We start from the raw sequence: 8,608 nt of genomic DNA on the forward strand, positions 1-8,608 counted from the left end.
CACCCTCACACACACAGAGAAATGCAGAATATCAGCAGAAGGATTTTTATCATGCTCCCAGAAGGATTTTATTATGAGCAAAAATTCCTACTAATGGGAAAAAAAAAAAGGTTTGCTTTTGCTGTCCTGAATGAATAGTGAAATTTTATCTGCTCCTTTCCTATTTTCTTTATTCTAATGCATACAATTGAATCTTAGAGGTCTCTTCCAACCTAGTGATTCTTTAATTCCGTGAATTATCAAAATGGAAACCATTTGGGCTCTAATCTCTTTTTCTTCCTTATTTGTTTTATTCAAATTATTTCTCTATTTCCTTATTTCTGTAGGGAGCCACGCTGATGGTGTCAGAGCACAATGAAATCTATTCACGCTGATAAAAGCTTTTATATCAAAGTGGGTGACGTGGGAGCATCCTGGGCCACAAAAACCCAGGAGAAGGAGGTGAAAGATCACGAGAAGGAGGTGAAAGATCACTGGTGTGACCCACTAAGCACAGCCATTCCCATTCCAATGGCACTACACACACGGCCCAGCAGTGTCACAGTTGAGATGGCGACAACACAAAGCTACACTCCATTTTCAGAAGGTTTCAAACCTGTTTTTGTTACAGCATGGATGCTTTTTGTACATTCTTAAAAAATTCTTTAGTTTACTCATTGGTCAGGAAAGACAAACAAAGTGCTTATGGAACCAGACTTTTTAAGTTCAGGTGTTTCTTATTTCTTCTTCTTTCTTGGTTTCCATGTCAAGGACTTTGGTAGGAAATTCTTTCAGGAGTAAACGTGGATCCTCTTGTCAAACTCCTCTCTGGCTCACAGAGGTTGCTGTAAAACCTCTTCCCCACAGCAAGACAGGAGTTATTGAATTCTGGCCATCCCTGCACTCAGATGCTCGCAGCCCATCCACGGCACCTAATTCACCTTCCTCCACTCTGTGCAAACAATCCTCGATTACAAAGGTGGCTGGAAGAACAGTTTTCATTGGAAAACCCCATAAACTATAATATTTTCTGTTATCAGACTTTTCTGCACGGGGAGGCAGAGCTCAGATCCCTCAGGGGTGTGGTGTGACCGTGTTCACAGGGGTCCCAGGATGAGGGAAGAGATGAGGATCTGACTCCATGTTTCAGAAGGCTGATTTATTATTTTATGATATATATTACATTAAAACTATACTAAAAGAATAGAAGAAAAGGTTTCATCAGAAGGCTGGCTAAGAATAGAATAGGAAAGAATGATAACAAAGGTTTGTGGCTTGGACTCTCTGTCCAAGCCAGCTGACTGTGATTGGCCATTAATTAGAAACAACCACATGAGACCAATCCCAGATGCACCTGTTGCATTCCACAGCAGCAGATAACCATTGTTTACATTTTGTTCCTGAGGCCTCCCAGCTTCTCAGGAGGAAAAATCCTGAGGAAAGGATTTTTAATAAAAGATGTCTGCGGCAGGGGCATGTCACTTTTTGTCACAAATGTGTTTGAGCAAAGCCTTTGGAAGGGAGAGAAAAAAACCTCCTTTTTCTATAAAATACATCAGCTTTATGCCAGGAATTTCATTCCAAAAAGAGGCAAGCAATGAACCATAAAGAGAGCCCAAAGAGGAGTGCTCAGCCAGCTGCCCTGAGCGAGATCTGTTTGTCTGGCAAGGGTCAGGTTCTTATCTCCTTCATGGAACCCTGTCCAGCGGCTCCACCACAGAGGGCAACTCCCTGGCCCTGCACAAAAACCCTTCCTCTTCCTCCTCCCTCCCATCCTGATGCAAATCAGACCAGGAATGGACACATCACTTTCCAAGAAACGAGGTGTTCTAAAAAAAGCTTTATTTTCTTCCGCACCACAGGCATCACCACCCTTTCCCAGCACCTCAGGGCAGCAGCTCACAAATAAATATTTCTGTTTGTCTGAGAGCTCAGGCAATAAAGCACATTAGTGCACGCTCTGAAGGCACAAGGATGGAGACATTTCTGGATGAGGCAGCACCAATAAAATTTCACACATCCTCCAGAAAAGCTGGAAGATCATCTCAATTTACAGAGGAATGTGCTTCCTCTAAAACGCCAGAGAGCTCCTCAGCTGGAATAAAGAGTATTAAGTATTAAGAGTATTAAGGATGATTTTCCTTTCCCAGCTACTCTGGGGTCTATAAATATTGAATTTGAGCTATGAAGACAATGCAGACAAGGAGGGTCAGTGCTGCACCTCCTTCTGGCTTCTGTGGGCACTGGGTGCACATCCATCCATAAAACAATAAAATCCTTGATCTCCTGAACCCACAGGGTGTCAAACCCTCCCTGCCAGGAGCAGGGGTAAATCCAGGTGAGGTGATTTGCTCAAGGCCACACATTAAACCCAGGGGTGAGGGCCCTGCACTTCCCGTTTCCTGCTGTAATGACCAGTTTATGGCTCCTCCGCCCCCACAGTGACCCCCATTCCTTCATTGCTGCCCCATGAGCACGCCAGGGCTGCTTTGGCAATGCCGGTGCTTCTCCTTCCCTCCTTCCTCTTGCTCAGCAAAACCTCCTCACCTCATTTCCCTTTCTAGGCAGAGCTTTATGGGCTCTTCCCCACCCCATAACACCCTCCTGGGGCAGACAGGAGCCAGCACAGAGCAGGGAGCATTCCAGTGCTTTAGAGCGCTGAAAAATTTTGTGTTTTTAACTCCAGAGAGCCTTTGACCCACTGGGTTCCAGCACTAAAATCACCTTTCCATTGGTAGGATTTTTTCCCCCTCTTCCCAAGCATTTTTCCTTCTTGAAGAATCAAATCACCTGCATTTCATGATCTGCAACTTATTAAATATGCAAATAGCCACAATTCTCTAAAAATTGGCTCCATGACCTGCTAATTTAGTGTTTTGCATCAATAAAGTGCTCATCAGGCAGCTTGAAAGACCTCCCATGACTCAGACTCAGCACGGAATGGAGCAAGAATGACCCCAAATCTGGGAATCCATGGCATGACTCCAAACACAGGCTGAGGTTTTTTCAGAAGATTTGGGAATCCATGGAATGATTCCAAACAACGGCTGATATTTTTCAGGGAGATTTGGGAATCCGTGGCATGATTCCAAACACAGGCTGAGCTTCTCCAGAAGATCTGGGAATCCATGGCATGATGCCAAACACAAGTTGAGGTTTTTCAGGGAAATCTGGGAATCCATGGCAGGATTCCAAGCACATCCTGAGGTTTTTCAGGAAGACCTACAGCAGCCAGGAGTATTTCCAGCAGAATATAGATCCTCCTGTGGATTATTTCAGTCTCAAAGCCAAAATGCTGCCTCAGGAGCTGCTTCCTTGTCCTGTCCTGGTTTTGCTCCAAATATTGGCATTGCCTCCAAAGGGATCTGCTCACTTTGGCAGCATTTCCTGATCCCATGGAAACACTGTCCCAGAAATAAAACCAGAGCTCAGCTCACTTGGAAGGGTCCAACCCAAACCCCAGCCCTGCCTGGCCCAGCAGATCTCAGATTGAACCATGGAAATGCAGGATAACATTGCTAGCTCACAATTCCTTATCTCCAGCTGCTTTAGAGCTAATTAAAACCACCTTCTTAAAAAAATTAATAATTTATGCTGATCCCTTCAATGTAATTATTAAAACATAATTCAGTTTCGATTCCACCAACTCATATTTCATGGGGTGGCTCTGCATGCCTAAAAAATCTCCCTGAACACCAAAATGCAAATTCCTTTCAGCTCCCAACCACAGCGCCATCAGACTGAATGCACCAAACTGAGTCCAAGAGCTGGGAGGAAACTCCAGAAGGGAAAAACAGGAGAGAGAGACGTGACTAAAGCAGGCTGTGGGAGAAGACAGAATTCCTGCTCAGGACAAGTGCCTAGAGGCTGGAACAGCAGACCCCAACATCACCTGGGCAACAAGAAAAGCTTTTTGGGACAGGAGGTGTTTGGTTGCCTATAATGAGGTCAAGCCAGCCTTGCTCACACGTGCTGGAGGTTCTTGTTTGGGAGCTGGAGGAAGTGGGGAGGAAGCAGCAACCCCACAATCCTGCTCCATCACCAGCTGCCAGGGCTGTACCACCCATCTGCCTCTCTGGGAATGCTGTCTGTGAGGAGGGAGCTGGCAAACAGCTCTGGAAGAGGGCACAGAGATGGCACAAACCCCACTGCCAGCCAGGGCTGCACACACACAACCTGCTCCATTTGGGGTGTTCAGCATTTTCTGTCAGGGAAATTGATAATTTGCTTTTTTTCCAGCAAATGGGGAGATGTTCAACATTTTCAGTGGGGATGATCAACATTTCCCCTCAGTTTCTGCAGGGAAATTGATAATTTGCTTTTTCTTCCATCACATTTTCCAGATACCCCCCAATCCAAGCCACTCTCACGCGCCTGTTGAGCTGCTCGTTTTCCCCACTCCCATTCCTCCCTCACTGCTTGCAGGCAGGGTTTTCCCCAAGTCTTGAATTTGCAATCCACACCTTTATCCTTGGGGTTTAACAACCTGCACAGCCCAAGGTTCTGCTTGGAGTCAGCAGGAGACAAATTAGTCTGATGGGAATGATGTCTGTGGGTGTGACAGGATTTATGGCACCCAGACAGTGACCAGACCATGGAGCACATCCCCACAGGGCCACAGAGATCCCTGCAGGCAGCTGAGCATTCCCAGGGGGACAAACACCTCAGAACTGAGATGGATTTCCAGGAAGGAGGGAGGGAAGACACAGAGAAGCAAAGAATTAGGTGCAGAATTCAAAAATTAGGAGGCAGCAGCGTGGTCTGGGTTGCGCTCCAAGGCAGGCCTCACCTGCTCCAGGTTGCAGAAGCTGCTGGAATCAATACCCAAAAATGCCCAAATCTCATATTTCCCCAGAAAAAAGGCTCAGAACAAACTGCGGGACACATTTTAAGCAGAAAGAATCCTGAATGAGGATTGTTACCTGCCCTGGGCCCCAGTGCAGGTGCTGGCAGACCTGAATGAGTCCGGAAAGGAGGGAGGGAAGACACAGAGATGCAAAGAATCAGGGATGGAATTAAAAAATTAGGAGGCAGCAGCGTGGTCTGGGTTGTGCTCCAATGCAGGCCTCACCTGCTCCAGGTTGCAGAAGCTGCTGGAATCAATACCCAAAAATGCCTAAATCTAATTTTTCCCCAGAAAACAGTCTCAGAACAAATTGTGGCACATATTTTAAGCAGTAAGTCCTGAATGAGGATTGTTCCCTGCCCTGAGCCCCAGGGCAGGTGCTGGCAGCCCTGGCAGGCCCCGAGCAAGGGATGAGGCCATTCCCAGACATGCACAGACTGGGAGGCCAAGATTTGTGTTTATTGACTTATAAAGCAAGAGCTGAAAGTAGGTCACAAGGCAGGACACCCCAAAGGTGGGGAGAACCATCCTCCAGCCCCTCCTTCCAGGAAGGCTCTGCCTGATGGCTCTGCTGGGTGGTTCTGCGTGGATGGTTCTTCATTTTTAATGAAAAACCAGAAATTGTTCGAGCCCCAGGCTGCAGTGTTCTCTCCCATGCAGTTCAGGAATAAAAGGAAGATTTTCACACCCCACTTCCTGGGGGCCTCAGGCAGGGGCATGGAACCAACCCTGCATCAAAACTGCACCAAAAACCAACCCCATGTGCAGCAAAGCAGAGATTATAGCACCAGATCCAGCAGCACTCACAGCTTTAAGCTATTCTTCCTGAGTGTCCTACATAACAAACCCAAACAAATTAAGGAATGAGTAATGAATAGGTAGGAGGTGGCAAGGCTTGTTTTGGTTCAGGAAAGGATTCCCATCCCTTGCTTGGAATCTAAATTAGATTCAATTTAGATTAGAGTGAGGCAAGGCCAAATTCCCCTGATGAATGAGTTGCTGCAGTAAATCGCTCAGATTTTGCAGCCATTCCTCAACAAATCTGTTTTTCTTTTTCCTGCCTCTCCTTTTGTTTCTGATCCTGCCAGCCCCATGCCATGGCCCTGCTCCCCTGGGTTGGGATATCCCTTTTTATCTCCCTCAGAAAGGGAAGAACTAATTTGTTGTCTGCTAGGGAGAGAAGGTGTTCTTGGCCTGATAAGTGGATTATCTCCCCAAACAAGCTCTGTAATGCAACAAACCCCACACACTCACAAAACCAAAGGAATCCATCACAACCAGGGATGTGACATCCACAAGTGAAAGCTCCCTCTCCTGCACAGCACACCCAGTGGCAGTGCAAAAGCCCAGGGAAAATGCACAAAATTAAATCCATATTCAGGCTTGCTGTGGCTGCAAATTTATCTCTGAATCCACAGCAGCATTTGTAGGGTCACACAACCTGCATGTGATTCCTCTTCTGGCTGAAAAGTCATAAGAATCTAATTAAAATTGAAACATTTTAACTCTTTAAAATTGAAAAGGAGACATTAAGTCAGGAGTGCAGCATGAGAACCCCCCAAAAAAAGATGAGACTTGGGGAAATGGAGTCACTGTCCCCCAGGAACTGGGCCCTGCTCAGCCTTTATCCATTTGCTGCAGCCCAGGTTTGGGGTTTTTACCCTGCTGACAGCCACAGATTATCACTGGAGATGTCGGTGATATCAGCTACGAGATCCAGCCCCTCTCAGGAGGAACCAGCAAGGTGGAGCAACTTAAAATAGAAACTGGGCTGAAACTCTCCAGCCTGTGAGTCACCCCCAGAGGAAGGCAGGCAGGTGTAAATCACCTGCTCATCCAGAGCCCTGGGCCTCACAGACCGTCAGGAGCCACTTGGTGCTGCAGGAAAGGGACTCAGCAATCTAAAATAGAAAATAAAAAATAAAATAAAATCAAAAGGGTGTCCAGGAACTGATGTGCAGCTCCTTCTCCGTGGCTGGGGGGTTTGGGTGAACCCAAAGGCTTCTGGCAGGTCCTGGAGAGCTGGGGAGCTCCTGGATCCCAATTTGAACCCACACTCAAGGGCCTGAGGCAGCTGAGATGGTTTGGCATGGAACTTCTCCAGGAATAATCTCTCTCTCTGATGGAACAAAATGAAGCTGCTCTGTTTTACTGGCCCAGCTTCCTTTGGAAGCACCCTGATTTCTGCTCCTTCCTCAGAGAAGCCAATTTCACACAGGGCAGCTGCAGAAACACAGAGCTTTCATCTTTAGTGCTTACCTTGTGCTTAAACACGCTCCCTTAGGCAGAGCCAGCCCATTCATCATCCTGATGAGATGAAATACCCAGAATTACTTCTCAGAGTACAAGACAATTCCCACAGGACGGGTAATTTATTAAGCCCGATTTTCTTTATGATGCAATTTTCCTTTTCTGAACTTTGCAAAACTCTTTTACCACCATGTTCCAGCCTTTGTTTCCTGCTAGCTTTGCATATAATTCCTCCTTTCTGCTGGTTGGTTTCACATGGTGAAATTATGCTCATTTTGTAGTATCACTTCAGTAGCTGAATAAAATCCTTCAGGGTGATTCTGAGAGACAGCAATATCTGAATGCAATGCTGATTTTGTGCAATAACCTAACAAAACCAGACATTGTTCCAAGGAGCTGTTCTCTTGAATGGATGCCCAGAAACTTCTGAAATTATTAATCTTAAAATACATTGTGTTAAAAAGTAATCTGCTTCCAAATGATGCAGCAGCCTAAACTCCTACATGTTGGGAAGCCACTGCCAAGCAGGGTAAATTTTCAGGGTTCTGCAACAGCTAAATTGAAAGTATTATTCTGTGCACATGAAATATGAAAGTATCTGACTTCCTTTCCAAGGAGGAGAACGCTACCTCATGTATTTTGATTTGCTGTGATTACAGTTTTCATAGGAGAAAGGAATAATAATAAGAGTATACAAATTTTGGATCTTTTTTAGTCATCCTCTTGCACTCTCTGTGCTGCTCTGCAGTTTCAAACAATCCCAAGCAGCTAAGGATGGAGTTTATTATTGCTGAGTTCATGCATGGTTCATGTCCAGTAAATCCCTGGGTCAGTGACTGAGCTGTGCACATCCCCAAAATTAAATGGATGTTGGCACCAAGGGTGAAAACTCAAACACTGCAACCTTCATGGCACAAGAGCTCACAGGAATTAAGCAAATTTGAATTTGCTGTGATTACAGTTTTCATAGGCGAAAGGAATAATAATAAGAGTATACAAATTTTGGATCTTTTTTAGTCATCCTCTTGCACTCTCTGTGCTGCTCTGCAATTTCAAACAATCCCAAGCAGCTAAGGATGGAGTTTATTATTGCTGAGAAGGGCATGTCCACTAAAACCCTGGGTCAGTGACCGAGCTGTGCACGTCCCCAACATTAAATGGATGTTGGCACCAAGGGTGAAAAAACAAAAACCTCATGGTACAAGAGCTCACATGAATTAAGCACTGCTTCCCTGGCTTTTAGGGCACTCTGTGAATCAGGATCCCAGAGTGCTGCATGTTCCTCCCCTCAGAGTTTTGGGAGCTCAGCTGCCCTTGAGGGGATGAGCCCATCCAGACAGACCACATTTGATCCAACCCCGTGTTTTCCACTCACCCCAAATGCCAGCCTGCCTCATTAGCAGAGAGGGCAGGCTCCGGAGGCAGCCTGGGAGCCTGCCCATTTCTCATTTGCATTTCAGCACTGCTTTCATATTTGCAGAGTGCTGTGCAAACACCAATTACTGCCGGGAGGCAGTGGAGCTGATTAACCCC

Source organism: Zonotrichia albicollis, chromosome 27, assembly GCF_047830755.1.
Source record: "Zonotrichia albicollis isolate bZonAlb1 chromosome 27, bZonAlb1.hap1, whole genome shotgun sequence".
NCBI lineage: Eukaryota > Metazoa > Chordata > Aves > Passeriformes > Passerellidae > Zonotrichia > Zonotrichia albicollis.